Here is a 16,709-nt window from a genome sequence, read left to right as displayed (position 1 = left end):
GTGGTTTTGTGCAGGGAGTGCTACAGACAGGATAATTTGGTATTGAAAAAGAATGTTTCGTACACAGTTTCCCTCTGTTTATCTTCATGCTTTCAGAAAATTCCTAGAGAATACAGCTGCAAAAAGACCAAAAGGTCTCAAAATCTCTACAATGAGAGATGGCTATAGGGAATTGTTCTTTCATGTACTATACAATTAGGTAATTTACAATGCGTTAACTGATTGTTTCCCTATAATTAGTATCACAAAACTAGTCTCACAAGAAGGAAGGGGGCTTTTTTTGTTCATCTTTACAACATCTTCTTTTGAATTTCTGGACAGTAAAAGTGAGCATAGGAATTTAAAATGAAAAATAAATAAATAGATATTGCTATTTTGAATATTTAAAATACACCTTTATTTGAATCTTCTCTGTTTACAATAGCAAACAATCAAAATGATAATTTAGCTGAAAAACAAAGTATTTTAGAATTCTATATTTGTAGGCAATCTTCTAGAAAATGTGAGACCTTCTAATTAGATTGATTTTAGAAGTCTGCTTAATACACTGTACAAGCATATGCCAAGACAAAGCTTTTGAATGTAATTATATTGCAACTCATATTAGAGATATTTCAAATCAGCAGCCCAGCCCAAAGACATCCATCCCAATTGTTCCCTGATTTTAGGATTGCTGAATGTTCGCACTTAATCATCAACATAAACTGTAGATCTGCAGCTGTTATTAAAATGGAGATAAGATAAATCTTAATTAACTAGTTGTACATCTGTAAACAAATAAACTAATCATATCTCTGTGAATTGCAAGCAACTACTTTGCATCAACCTGAGGAGAGATTTTTTTTTAATTCTTACTGATTAGAAATTGCAGTCATAGAAAAAATGCAGTATGAAAACAATGGATTTTTAACAGCTCTGTAAAACTAATCTCCTTGATTTAAATTGGGAAAAAAGAAAGTGAATGTCCATTACTATTCCCTTCCTCCTAAAACTGAGACATAATTTGGGCCAGTAAGTGACAACTCATTTAGTTATGGCGATCTATGGGGCAAATCCATTACCAGTGCAACTCTACTAGCTCTTTTAATGCTGCTGTCATACCTCCGAGAAATAAAGTAAAATGGAAAAGTTAAGATCACAGCTCTGATACTGCTTTGGCTTTGCCCCTTTTCCAGATATCCCCAAAAAGCATCACTGTTGCCAGCACCTTGAAAATTCTGACAGCGGATCAAAATCCTCCCATTCTTTAATAAATATCTACATGTTGAATCTCCACAAACACAGAATTTCACATCAATATTGCTGGCAGATTGTCCTGGGGCTATCTCCATGACATTTCTATGTCTCTCATTAATACATTTGTTGGGGAAAAGAATAATAATCAAAAATACTTCAAAGTTGATTAAAACTTGAGAGTTCTGTGGTGGGGGGTTGGAATTATATGATCTTTCAGGTCCTTTCCAAGCCAAGCTATTTTGTGATTCTGTGATGTCTCAGCAATGTCACTAAAGTCACCAATTCATTTTACACAGTTACTGAAAAAAATAAAATAAAATTAAAAAAAAAAAAATTACAGACATTGTGAACGTCTGGGTCTCTGTTGCTTTGGCTACATTCTTTTGACCAAACCAAGGCAAGAGGTTATAAGCTGTTCAGTCCCCAAAGGAAAGTACTAATAGCCAACAGAAATATCCAGGAAAGATATGCATTGAATTGCCCATTTTGCTGAATTTCACACATCCTCATCTGTTCCTTATCACCTTCATTCCACTAATGTCAGCCTTATGAACTGAGGGTGTATATGGGTATCTCCTTCCACTAGGGACCTGTTATTATTAATTCTCACTCAAGACAGTGAGAATCTACACTGGGAGCATAGATTTTATCTGCTTAATCCAGTGGTATTTCTGTAATAGCCATTGGCTACTCACCAAACAAAAGATGATATCACTAGATTGCATTTGATGCTGTCATCTCCAGTGGAGGAAGAATCCAGCTGTTTCCTGATGCAATGGAATTTCATTCAGCCTAGAAACATTTTCACTGTGATGAATCTAAATTGCTTTGGTATTCGAGGTCAAACAACTCCCTTGACAACAGTCTCTAGTACAAAACTGTGTTTTAGTTGAATTAATTTGAGTTTCTGATTTCCTTAATATATGTCACTTTCTTTAAACATAAAACAGTAAAAGATATTCTTATGATCAGCTGTATTTTGTACTTGTTTTTGTTTTGTTTGTGAGAGGAAATTGAGGGAGACTTTCAGTGAAAACAGAAATTTTACAGTCTCTATCTCACCAAAATTTCAATGCACTTCTTTTTTCAGAACTTGCTAACCACCTCTATATTACTTTACTCATGCAAAATCTTTCAACATTTTGCAATGTATGCAAATACAAAATATGAAAATATCAAAAATATTGATACATATAGCCTTTCCTAGAAAATAAAAAAGTATTAGCCAAATGTTAACTAAAATATTGAAACAAGATTAGATAGCAGAGAATATTTGTATATGAGGTTCTAATCTCACAAGAATCATTTCATTCAGGATTTTTTAATTGCTGAAGTGAGAAGCTGAGGTATAATTTTGGCTCTGTAACCCAAAAGCTGTTTAACGATTGCAAGGAAAGAACAACTGTGAAGCTTTCCAGTGAGATCAGTTAAAAGTATTGTATACTTTATTACATGTTTAATCATATATAATTGTATAAAATACCCAGTAGAAATGAACAAAATGTTAACAAGATGGGAGTGGAAAGGGGATACATTGGTAGGAATTACTTACTAATGTGAAAATTAGCTATCTATATCTGTCTTATATACATATCCAGGGGAAAAATATTCCCAGATAAAGTTTGAAAAAGTTCCTACAATAATCCCAGAGATAAAAATAGTCTGTTTGACCTAAACCAAGAAAAATAATTCTGGACTGAATGTTCACCTCTTTCCTACTTGCAAAGTAGAAAGTAAGTACTAGAATAAGACAGAGGTGAGGAAACAACTTTAAAGTATCAAATGAAACCAGAAGAGATACGTTGGAAAAAAAAAAAATCTAAACTGGGTATTTTTAAGAGCTATTTGGATGAAAGACTTGAGAAAAAAAAGCCACTTATTCCTTCTCATTCACTCCCCCTCTTTCCGATTTGGCTTCACTACAAAGCAGTAATCACAATCCTCCTTTGGATTTTTGTGCTGCTTTGCCCATGGTGCTTCTTCTTTGAAATTTCCCTTGGGCCAGAATTTGCTGAGCTATCTTATCTTCCCAGAAGTCGGTATTTTTAGGAGGGACCTTAGCTGTTCTGCATTGTAGACCAAGGAGTAATATCTCCAGAGCCTAGGTCTGCACCCACCATTCATTGCCTTTCTGCCCCCTTTCTTCTCCAGGTGAAGTAGGTAGGGTAGGGCTTCACATTTTCTTTCCCCCTGTGAGAAGGGACCTTACTCTCATAAGGTCCTCAAAAAATTACTGGACGGGCAAACACAGGATGAGCAGAAGTGGGACATGCAGCTGGAGGCACAAGGAGCAGGACTGCTCTTCTCAGGAGAAGGTGGTGATATTAAATCAGGTGTAACGTGAAGTTGCACTGTAGACAACAGTTCTCTGCAAAATATTTCTGGGGGGACAGCACATCCCAGAAATACTTTGTGGGATATAATCTAACTACATGTACTATAGCTAACTTCTACATTAACTTCAATGGAGCATTAGCAGAATAAACTGAGCTAGATCTACCCTCCCACAGGGTAATGCAGACCCCCCTCACTCCTGGAATAAATGTAAGAGGAGTGTCAGTGTTGCCTTTATCTAATATATATAAATTAACTCAAATGATCTGGCAATCAGTTAATTTTGGAAGAAAAATTCTCATCTGCACATGCCCTCAGCAAAAATCACGTTTCTTTTTTTTTTTTTTTTGTCTGATCTCTCTCTCTCCACTCTTTAAACTCCTCCATGTGAAAGTGTATCACCCTTTAGCTGTTCCCCAGCACAAAGCCTGCTGCTGGCGTGCAACCAGTGAAACTCCAACCCATAACAACATCAAGAAACGATTGCTGCTCCTGCTATCACAAGAATCCTATTCAGCTTTGGGGGTGGGTGGCTCAATCACAGCCTTCAGAAATCACAGAGGGGTGCAGAATGCCATCCAAATACCAGTGAGGACTTATTTTCATCTTGTAGAGATTTATTCATTTTTATCATTGTTAAAGAGATTACTGTTTACGTATAGCCTTATACCTTTAAAATGTCTCTAAATAATATGTATTAGAGGCTTTTCCCCATACAGACCACCATTATATCCTGGGTTTAATACATTATCAGCTGTGGAAAACTGTGGGGATACTTAGAACAACAAACAGGGTATTAATTTTGTGATTATGGAAATGTAAAGGTTGTAGTTTGTTTCCTAAAAAAGATTCTCCTTGAGGAGCTGAATGCAGTGCTTAGAAAACTTACTTTAAATGTATATACATATATTTATTCACTTTCATTATTCACTTAGTGACCAACACAACAAATCTATAATCATCACCCCAGATATCTAGATACATAGAGAGCAGGCAAATAAATAAATAAATAAAATAATCCAAATACAGGAAAAAAAATACTCTGGAGGTGGAATTCATTTAAGCACATATGAGTAGGTACTGAAATATGTGTCTGTACCTGGGCAGGTCACCTGAAGATGTCTCTATAGTCAGCAGAGAATTAGACAAACAAATTAATGATGATGGTGACACAATTCATCTCATTAGTTTTTAGTTTCCTACATCTGTAATTGCATCCTACCAGCTCTATTAACTACTTTGACTAGATCTCCCTTGGCTATAATAAAAGATCGTGATGCAGAGATCTGAAAGTGATAATCTGATCTGCAAGATATTCTCAACTCTCCAACAGTAGAGGATCTTCACTGTGGTCCATCCTCAATAAAGTTCACTTTCATATCTTTTTTTAATCTGAATCTTCTCCTCATTGGAGAACTGTTTTAAAATCCTCAGTTGAGATGTTCCTAGTTCTTGCACAGCCATTTGAGAGCCAGACAGTGTGTAAAAATCTGCAAACATTATCCACTTAAAAGATCCCTTTATAAATTCCTAACTAAGATTCACTTATTTCATAATTAATAAAAAATGTGATGTAGGTGAAGGTGACACATACTTACATGCCTGCTTGCCCACTACCTACCTAATTGCCCATAAGTTACCTCTTCAAAAATAAACCAGAAGAGCACATAAAAAAATATATATATATGTCTAAAGACCCAATGGCCCAGCATATACTGGAATATTTAAGAGATGAAAATATTTACCTCTATTTAAACCTGTTTAAAAATTATTTACCTCTATTTAAACCTGTTTAAATGCAAGACAGTGGAGAAAAACAAAACAAATAAAGACCCAACTTTGTGATGCCAAGTGTATCTCATACAGATGTTGATACAGGATGATACAGATGATACAGGAAACCTTCCTGTTGTACTAATCTAAATGGCAAATAAGTGCACGACCTGTCCAACTGTCTCTAACAAAAGGGCAGGGGAGAGACCCCACCTGGACTTGCCTCTGAGCCCCAAAGACCAATGAGACCCCAGAGCAGCAGCAGTCAGGGTGCTGGGCTATGCATACAACGATTAACCTCTTCACTTTTGCAGCACAGGTTTTGGTTTGCATATGAACTTTGTTTCCCTTCCCAAGGCACAAGTGGTGCCTTTCTTTATTGGTACAATGTTAGTAGCACTCATAATCTCCCTGCTGTGTCCCCTACACTGGATAAAAATGCCGTAAACCATTGTGCTGGTGGACTGTGACTGTAGGGTTTTACCCATAATTACCAGAAGCTAAGGTGGTAAGACGTTTAGAGACATGAATGAAACTGGAAGTTTGGAAGCTGGACCTATAAGCCCTGCTACCTGGTTTAAATCACAGTTTTCCACAGACTTCCTCGGCTCACCTGGGTGTGTTGCGAAGCCTCGTTGAGCCTTATCTCCCTCCCCTCACCAGCAAAGCAAGGAGAGCAGCACTTCCCTGTCTAACACTAAATACATCAAAGATAGTGATGTACCCACATATTTTGGCAATAAAGTTGTATCAGTATCTCAGATAGATAAAATCTCCTGAAAACAGAATACTGGATTCTTTTAAAAGAATATTTTTTCAGTTCAATCATGCTAAAAGAACAATATGCATTATACAAACAGGCTTTCAGATTTAATTACAAGGGTATCAAAAACCCCTCCTGTACTTAACACTCAGGGTTATGGAACTTGTTGCCAAGCAATTACCCTTTAAATTTGCTTTAATCCATGCCGATCATTTCCCAGAGTTGATCATTACTGCAGAGTTTAATTGCTTTTGTTGGCATGAATGTTGCTAGAGTTCAAACAGAACAGATTATCAGGAGGCTGCCAGCCGCAAAACCCTTTGAAAAAAAGGCGGGAATCAACGGGAAGAACCTCATGGTGTGCCGTGTTTCAAGGACTTCCCAGAAACTGTGGATCACACCTATATTAGCCTCAGAAAAGGTCTGCAAGGGTTAGATTCTGATCTCACTGCTATCAGTTTTAGATAGGTGCCAGTCACCTGTGCCACACAGAGGTACCAGGTTTGCAGGAGTGTAAATAAATACAGAATTGGGGAAAAATACAAAAATAAAATAAAAAGACTGAATCACATTAGAAAGAAGGCTAAGAACATTATCTCCAGATGCAGCAATATGCAAGACAACCAAGATACGAGGTATGTGTAAATCACAAGCCCTTGCCTATAGGAGAGGCTCTCTCACACTGTTGCTCCTTGGGCTTGCTCCTTATGTTTGGGTTTGCAGGTTGCTGCAGAAGGTGCTCTCATTCCAACCCTCAGCACGCAGCCCGCTTCCCATCCTTTCAGATCACATCGTTTATCTTAAGGAAGCTGCCAGGTGCAGTAGGAAGCTGGATTGTGTCCGTGATAAAAGAGATCTTTTCCTTCAGTAACATGGTTTATCTATTAAGTGAAACTGCTTTCAGGAGAGGCTCGGTATGTTTGCAGCATCCCCCCTGGTAATGAGGTTAATGCACCCGATACGGCTGATACTGCAGAACGTTCATCAGAAGCATCTTCATTTAAGCACCAGATATATTTGCAGACATTCAGCAATTTCCCATCTAACCCAAACTCATCCATTTCTCTGGTTTTCTATCTGTTTTCTATGTAAACATCAAAAACCCCCACTACGTTTCCCTACTCTTAGCACAGGCTAATAAAAAAGAGAGGGAAGTTTGTTCACACAATGCATTTTTCTTCCCTCCCACACCATCATTATCTCTTTTCCTTTGTAACTCAGTAACACCTAGAAGTTTTGGCAGTGTACCAAGGGTTTCACCAGTGCTTGGCACTCACTGTACAGATACATAGCAGTCTCAGGCCATCTAATCGGGTTGGTATCACCAAGCCTCAGCAAAGCAGAAACGATGTGTGTACATGCAATATAGTTTGGAATGGGCAAAATCTGGGAAGAAGGAAGAAAGCCAAGGGAACATGACAAACTGACATGATGAGGAATAACTGGATCTCCATTAAGTTAGCAGTGGCACAACATCATGATAGAGTGACAAGATTGTGTTTATGTAGATTGAAACGAGCAACATGCTGGAAGGTACTACAGCTAGTGATCATCTATCGTGTCTTGTCATGTTTCCATGCAGCTGTGCCATTAGAAGAACAGAATTTATAGGGTGAGGAAAGAAAAAGAATGCAAAAGTGTTTTTGCAATGCCCACCCAGAATACTGGGAGCCCAAAGCAGTCCTAATCTTTAGATGAGGATTCTGAAGAATATTTTCAGAACTCCTGGTAGAGGTACCCACTATGACGTCAGAAAATAAAGCCAGGAGAGAGTAAGAACCACTAAGAAACTCCTTTATAAGTTGGTCATCAGTCAATTTGGAGATGTGGGTTGTTCCCACAGTTAATAGTTGATGGCTACCGACAGCAACAGGCTTATGAATGGAAGAAAATTTCTCTTCTTTTGTTGAATGCATTTCTTCCTCTTTAACCCTTCTGAAAGGCATCTTCATCATTTCTTGCTGTTTTTCCAGCTGTTCCAGATTATGAGGTTTAAGTGGGGATCCTGGCTGGGACTGGCAAAAAATGTCATTCACAGGGGAAGCCCTGAACCTATATTTAGGATGGTTGCATAACAGAGGTGTCAATATAACCACTTCATATTCACAAGTCGTAACTTCTGCTACTGAAAGAATCTCATGCTTAGCTTCTGGATGACAGATGTACATCACTGTACTTGATCTGGGTAGGTTTTGTCTCACTTTTTACAGTGCCTGCAAAAGAAAAAGGCTCCATTCTGCATGTACAAAGGCTACAAGAGTCCTCTCTTTTCTATTTCCTTGTTTAGCTAAGCAGATATTCTTTGCCTATTTGTTCAAAGAGGTGTGTTCAACAAAGAGGTGCAATTGTGCATGACACTCTGCAGTGCAATAGACAGCACTGAGCATATAGCTGTAGTTTGAGATATTGCTATCTTAAAATATATTTAAACTGAACAAAATGAGAATTACAATTTAAGAGTTTTAATTACACAGATTCACAGAATGGTTAAGGTTGGGAGGGACCTCCAGAGGTCATCTGGTCCCACCCTGCTCAAGCAGGGACACCCAGAGCAGGGTGCTCAGGACTATATGCAGGTGTCTTTTAAAGGTTTGCAAACACCTTCATAAGTCCATGGGAAACAATTGGAGACTGTAGCAAATAAGAAACTTGAGAAATACAGACAATCCAACAAAACAGACTGTCATGAATACAACTTTTATTTCCATATAACTGTAGGGTATGAGCTATAGAACTTTTTTTTTTTTTAACTTAAAAAAAAAAAAAGATTTTGTTGACTCAAGAGGGAGTCAAATACACATCAGATACATATGAAGTCAGCCTGGAAATTGGAAGATAATTTCTATCTGAGTAATTAGTCACTAGAAGTTTCCATAGGAAAACCCCCAAAACATAAATATATGACGGGGTATGGTAAATTTACTAAAGACAATTTAATAGCTTGTTTTTTTCCAATAGTATGGGAACAGATGCAGTGAACCAGGAAATCACTTCCCATTCAATATCTGAAACAAAATTCACCCTTTGTATGAAATACAAAACTCAAATTTTAAATAACCTGGAGCTTCCAGTTTGAACATTTAGAGAGGTTTTAAGTAGTTCTAAAATGTTTGCCATGAGTTTCACTCATGGCAAAAATCTCACATACCACATCTGTTTGACTCTTAGGATTTTATATATAGCTTAGAGAGAGATTTTTCTTGTGTTTGTGGGATCTTCCAAACACCAGACTAAAAGCATCAGCATCAAACACTTCTTAGACTTCACTGACAGCAAGTAATTCTTCCCTTAGCCATAGAATAGGGTTTTTCTGGGGTCCTTGAGCCAGACAGCACTTTTACATTCAGGAACGCAAACTCGGAAAAGCTTAGGGAAAACATAACAGCTACAAAAAAACAATATTCTGTCCAAAATAAAATGTCAAATCTTACTGGCTGAATGTTTCTGTAAATTATTCCTGCGCAATGTAAAGGCATATCATTTAGAAAAGTGTGCTATGAGAAACATTTCTGTAGAAAGAAGGGGAAAAGTTAAGAAAGTAGGCAAGAAAGAAATAGGTCTTATGCAAGAATCAGGTCAGATTTTCTCTTCCTTTGATGTACATCACTGAATTAGAACTAAATTGCTGGATCCTCATGAGAAAGCCAGGATCCTCACAGCTTAGGTGCTCACCCACCTTTGGGGCTTGCCTTAGCCTTTTGTTGAGATGTTGGTACCAGGGACTGCTCCAGTGGACTTAACATGAATGAATATGCACAGGAAGCAGGGAAAGGCACATTTGGACTGGACACCTCCAATTCACATTCACTTGGTGTTTTGTTAATCCCAGATCCTCTCTGAAAACCTAATGTATGAGTCGTATGTCTATCTGGATATCCAAGGACAGAGCTGCTGCTTATTTTCCTTCAGTTCAGACTCCATCTGCATGAACACCAACACTCCTGAGAGTAGGTTTCTGAGGGATCTGCACCTTGTAACTTGCTCTCACTGCTGCCCAAGACATGAGCTGTGGCTGAAGCTCTTTCTGTATCTGAGGTGTTTACAGAAGCCCTCTCTTGTGTGGATTCTCCATTGCCTCTCCCACAGCTGAGGGCATGTACAGGATCACCTTTTTTAATCTACTGATAATTCTCACCAAACTTAGAAGAACCCAGTAATGTTGCAGTCATGTTCTCTTCCACCAAATATGACCAAAGCCAGCAAACAGGTTCAAAATGTACCAGCAGAAGGCATAGACATAGATAAACCATGCTTCGTAACATAAGATTCTTTTTCTTCCAAAATAAGATTTAAAAGCCTGTCCAAAAATCTGGAAAATAAAATAAAATATACAAGAGTGTTTATTTTTATTTTCAAGGATTGGGATACAATTGGTCTTACTGCCACTTTATGGACTCCTCAGGTAGTTGACAGAGACATGGGTAATACCTGCACTCACAGAAGCAGCAAGTTTTGGATTTATCCCATCTCATGCAGATTGAAAACTTTACTCAGTAGTGATGGAAAAAAATAGTATCACCTCCTCAAGATGCCTTCCTCTGTATTGGTGGCAGAGAAAGCACAAAGTGACTTTGGTACCTCTAACTTCTAGCGCTGTCTCTGGCCAGAGCACTATGTTCACCCCACCACAGTATTTTCACTGGCACGAACTGTTCTGGAATAGCTGCAAAAGCTTCTGAACAAAAACTTGACCCAGGGCTCACAATCACTGCAGAGCACACATGCTCCCTGAAATGGGGGGGGTGGAGGATGGTAAAAGATTTGTATTTCAGGAACTCTGATCAAGGGTGACAACTATATCATTTATGTTAATGGCACCAGTTTGCCTCCTTCACAGCTGTGGCATAAGGAAAACATTTATTGCCCACTTTTCTGTGATTTGCCACTTTTACTGTGCCAAAGCGAGGCTTTATAAGTGTTCTCTGTCTTTGCACATTAAATCCAGGGTGTGTAAGTCAAAAAGAATGTGGGGCTGGTGGAAAAAAAATGCATAGGATTTCTTAAGGAAATTTTTCATTGTGCGGCAGAGACAAGAGAACCAAACAGTCTTTTATCTGTAAAAGCACAGAATTTGAGAAACAAATTTTAGTCAGGAAAGCCTAATGTTTTCTCCCCTTCCTTTGGCCTCAGGAAATGGAGAATCACTTTAAAGATGAATTGTGAGAGAATGTTTGAATTTCTTTTCCCATTTCAATTCAAATAGGTGCCCACTCTCAGATATTTCAAATAAAGGCAGCACTTTTGAGTAGAACTCAGTCAAAGAAATCAAGGGTTGGCTCAAAGAGGAAAGTTAATCCAGTAGTTAGAGTATTAGCACAGAATTTACAAAACCTGTTGCAGAACCAGGAGCTGAACACAAGTCTCCTTTAAGAATTTAAATTACATTGCCTTTCATTGCCTTACTTTTTCTTTCCACGTACATTTTGAGGTGTTGTTATACTACATTGAAGGTGGGAAATGGAAAGAGATGGATTAGATGAAAAACAAACTCAGCTGTTTTGTTGAGGATGAATAAAGAAAATTAAGTAGATTCTTATGAGCTTCAGATCCTGTTATAAATATTTTGCTCCTGTCTCTGAATTAGCACCATTAAAAACATTTTTGGGGCTAGCCATTATCTAATGGGAAAAGCTGGAAGAGGACCTTTTTCACAAGGACAGCTTCTTGGAGAAAATGAATGCAATGGGTTGGGGGAGGAGGGGAAGATGAGGTGCATTATCAGACTATTTTCAAATCTACCAAATTTCAAAGTGAAGTCTCTAACCAAGCATTCAGTGAGTATCCAAAGATCTATGTAACTCTATGCCATTAAATCCTACTGAATTCTCTTTGACACTTTTTTTTTTTTTTTTTTTTTTCACAGATGTATATTAACACAAGGAATGTCATGCTTGAATACACATGCCTGTAACCTTCCTAGTTAGAGATCTGTCTTCTCTCCATCTGATCTACCTTTTTTCATACTCAGGATGATGTTGCCTAGATGTAAGCTACAATAGCCCCTTCCTGACACACTTAAATTCCTTTGTGCTTTTTGTCATATGTTCCAGCATGAATTAGATGTTTGAAATGTTAGTCATAAAAGAACTATCCCTCCTGAAAAAGTGTCATTATCTGACACTGCACAAAGTGCCTGCCAAATTACCCTTAACTTTCAATCATTTCAAGCTTTTAATTTCTGGGTGTAATTGTAAAAATGAAAGCTTTGCTCCCACCTCAAGCTTTGTTAATCACACAGCTGAAAATCAGACAAACAAACGTCATCAACAACCCCAGCTCAGCTTGGCCATTGTTGCCACCTTCACCAAGCAATTGAAAAAATGTCCTCCTTCCCAAATGATGTAAGAATAGGATTTTTTTTAATATACTATTTTTTGTTTCATTCACTTTTTCTTATTTTATTTTAGTAATTTACGGTTTACTTCTCTTTGCATTGGCAAATCGGGAAACCACAAGATAGATATATTTTTAATATCAAACTTAAATATCTCAGAAAGAAAGAAAGAAAAAAAAAAGCTTCATCCTCCTATAATACACGTTCAGCAAATCATTTTTCCATCAACAGCTTCTGCTTTGGCCTTTACACAAGACACCACCCTCTGATATGACGTGATACATTGCGTTCACACATTCATTTCCAATCCCAGCTCATGAAATGGTAATGAGTGCTTCAGGAAGACAGACAGGCAGATTCCTAAATTTGAGCTCATGTTCTGATTTCTTGCTATCAGTATCCCATGATCCTGCCTCGTTCCTTGTGTTTGCTCCCCGTGGCCATATCACAGCTAAATGCAAGGCCTGACCACACAATCTCATCTGCTCAGATAGATTTCTGCGCCTCTCTGGAGCCTGGAACCTCAGTTTGGCTCCTTGCTGGTGTGAAGATTTGTTTACTGTCATGCTAAAGACAGATTAGGGCTCATGTGGATGAACTCCACAAGGTATTCTGTGTGACAGCAAAACCTCATATGCGCACAGAGCCGAGCAAGTTCACTAATACTCTGAAACAGCAAGGACCTATCAGCAAATTCATTTTCCATGATAATATTGTGCCAGATCTGTGGATTGCACTGATGCCACCAATAATTTCAACACTAGGTATTAACATTTCTTTTTCTTTCCTTTAATCTCCGAAGATACAACTTTCCACCAGATAAAAATCAGCCAAGTATGTTGATAAGCACATAATCAGCTACGCCTTTAGATTAGGTTAGATTTGATTTAACATTATTAATTATTCTGCTTTCCAATGAGTAATTCAGCCATGTGATTGCCTACCCAAGCCATAGCAGAACATCCCCACATATTGTGTAACCTGCAACTGTGCTAACCTGAAAGATTCCTCACCTAATAAAGGTCCTGATGGAAAACTTGATGAACTACGTAGGAATTTCTCCAATGGATAAAGTCAACTGTATATCAATATCTGGACACTACCACCAGTTTGAAAAATAGGTCATCCAAGAACCAAAGCAAGAGCAGAAGAACTCTATGCTTTGAGTAGATTTTAATATCAGTAGTCTTCATCTCTTCTGGACAACAAAACAGTCAAGGCTGAAGTGTCAGAGTAAGGCAGAACAAGCATTTAAAGGATGCACAAGGAGCCAGATTCACAGTTAAAATAAAGAGTTCCACTGAAGCAAAGAGACAACGAAGGCAGTCAAAGGAACTACAAAATTTTTGTCAACTAAGGGTGCAGGCAAGAGAGCACAACAAGAACACCAAATATTTCTTCATGAACTTAAAAGTCAGAAAGGACCATTAAAAGATTTAGCCTGTCTTGTACGACATACTCCACTAAACCATACTAAACTCCTGGGCTGAGTTTAGGAGTTTGTGTTTGACTGATGCTCATCTTGTAGAAATGCATAGTGTGATTTGAAAACACCAAGATTCAGTCCTTTTCTTGAGAAGCTTATCCCAGATTAATAAATAAATACATAAATAAATACTGTCTTAGTGACAAAACTTGAACTCAGCTTTCAGCCCTTGTTTCTGATTATGCCTTTCTCTGATAGACTAATAAACTTTCAAAAACCTTTATTTTCTTTCATGGAAGTATTTCTGTTTCAAAGTCAAGTCATCTCTTTATCTGTCCTGATAAATTAGGCAGATTATTGTCCTTAGGTTTCTCTCTGTTGCTTCTGCTTAGAAAAAAGGTGTTTGCTAACAAGACTGAAACTACCAATTACAATTCACCCCTTAAAAGGAGCAAATTAATCAAGTTAATCAGTATTTTTTTATTATTATTATTATTTTTTTTTTTATTTCTTTTAAAGTGAAAAGTGACAGCAGAAAGAGAAAACAAAATCTGATAAAAATATCAACCTAGACATACAGTGGGAAGTTTCCTTGTGGTCTGTTATTCAGCCATTAGATGTCCCCATGTGCCATTGGGACATGGCACTGCCAGCAGCAAACAAAGGGGATCAAGCAACAACACAAACTGAGTGGAAGCCTATGGGTCTGTTGTCGTCACTGTGGGTGTGTTTCTGTTTTACACACCTACTGCTTGAGAGCAGTGATGATTTTCTGAATGATAAGAACAACTGAGGGAGGGAAGTTATTATTATTCCCCATTCCAGAGGGAAGACTCCAAAGCTGAAGCTATTTAAAAAAAAAAAAAAAAATTGGCAAGCAGGTTGAGGGAGGTGATTGTCTACCTCTACTCTTCGCTTGTGAGGCCCCACTTGGAGAACTGCATCCAGATCTGTGACTCCCAGCACAAGAAGGATGTGGATCTGTTAGAATGGAGGGTCACAAAGGTGATCAGAGGACTGGAGCACCTCTTCTGTGGAGACAGGCTGAGAGAGCTGGGGTTGTTCAGCCTAAAGAAGAGAAGGCTCCGTGTTAACTTTATTGCAACTTTTCAGTACTTAAAGGGGGCTTATAAAAAAGATGGAGAGCAACTTTTTGTTCTGGTAGATAACAATAGGACAAGGGAGAATGTTTTTAAACTAAAAGAGGGGAGATTTAAATTAGAGGTTAGGAAAAAATTCTTCACTCAGAGGGTGGTGAGGCACTGGAACAGGTTGCTCAGACAAGCTTTGGATGCCCCATCCCTGGAGGTATTCAAGGCCAGGTGTCCACGTGGCCCTGGGCAACCTGATCTAGTGGGTGGCATCCCTGCCCATGGCAGCGGGTTTGGAACTAGGTGATCTGTAAGGTCCCTTCCAACCCAAGCCATTCTATGATTCAAACAGTTAAATGCTGAACCGTAGTTATTAATGCCAGTGGTCCCCATACAAAGAAGCAGAGTTGGAGTAGACAACAGAGGCCAAGTTATTGATGGATATCTATTTACATACAGATCTGATCTAATGATCTGGTTCTCTTGCACTGAAGGCCAAATTGTATTTACCCACCAGAGCCACACATGACTTTAGAACGCAAACAAGACAAGACCACATCTTCAGCTGCTGTAAATTAAAATCAGTCAATTACCATATTAGTCTCAAACACTTGTGAGATGGCTGGAAGAGTTACTGCTTGAAGAGGTTGACAGATCTACCACTAGGACAGCCCAACAAAATGACCCAAAACCACTGAAGTTTTCAGCAAGGTATAGGAAAGTAAACCTTGGTTTGGGGTTTCAGCCATGGTAGTTCAAGATCAGCTTCATGAGCATTTCAATAGGATGATGACCACCAGAAAAGAAACAGGGATGTCAGCTAGAAGCAGTAACTGCCTTGATCATCAGTCATCTTCTTGTATTCATGAGTGACCTTCGCCCTACAGTGACAAACACAAATAACTTCATTGATATTTTATTTAGTTGAACAGCAGGTACTTGAGAACAATTGCTTTACCTGTATTTATCTATTATTTTAGTTAGCTAAATGCTGAACTTCCAATACTAGATCATCTGAATGATGCACCTTTTTTGCCTATTAGAAGCAAAACATCGTAGTGCTCTAATGAGTATTTATTCTTCTGTTCAAAAATCATTTTATTTATTAAAACAAGCACTAATAGATGTGTCTTTTTAGCCCTACTAATTATCACCTTTTCCTATGGTTCAATGGACTATACACACCAAAAATAAAAAATAAAAAAAAAAATAATGAATGCGGTGATAGCTGTGATAGCTGAAGTACCATTTCCAGATTTACTTAGTCAACACACAGAAGCATGGAGACACTTCCCTTTTCATTAGCCTAGGAGCCAGCTTGGAGATGGCACAGGGAATTTCACAACACTTCCTTTCTGCACAGATGAAAGGCTGTAGATTATTCAGTAGTGAAGGTGAGCCAGGGCAAGACAGGAACATCTAGGATGACAAGGCTGTCCACACCCATTAGCAATTTTTTAAACAGAGGACTGAGTCACAAGCAAATATGTGCCAGCTACCTCTGTAAAAGTATTTCTTTTAGACGCTTGAAGGACAGTGCTGTAAAGACTGCAGAGGAGAATTTTTAGAAGTTCCTGTGAAGAGCTGCCACCAACAGGCTGGCGCTTCACTAGAGATGTTGATGGGGTTGGCCCAAGTAACTTCAGCTGGAGCTGAGTCAAGACTCTACACACTTAAGAAGAAGTTTCTTGAGGCATTTGAGGACATTGCCTTTTTCTAGGCCTCTGACACTGTGCAAGACATTAGTGGCAC

Source organism: Anas platyrhynchos, chromosome 2 (assembly GCF_047663525.1).
Source record: "Anas platyrhynchos isolate ZD024472 breed Pekin duck chromosome 2, IASCAAS_PekinDuck_T2T, whole genome shotgun sequence".
Taxonomy (NCBI): domain Eukaryota; kingdom Metazoa; phylum Chordata; class Aves; order Anseriformes; family Anatidae; genus Anas; species Anas platyrhynchos.
The sequence above is the reverse complement of the archived record's forward strand: the minus strand, read 5'-3'. Positions refer to the sequence as shown.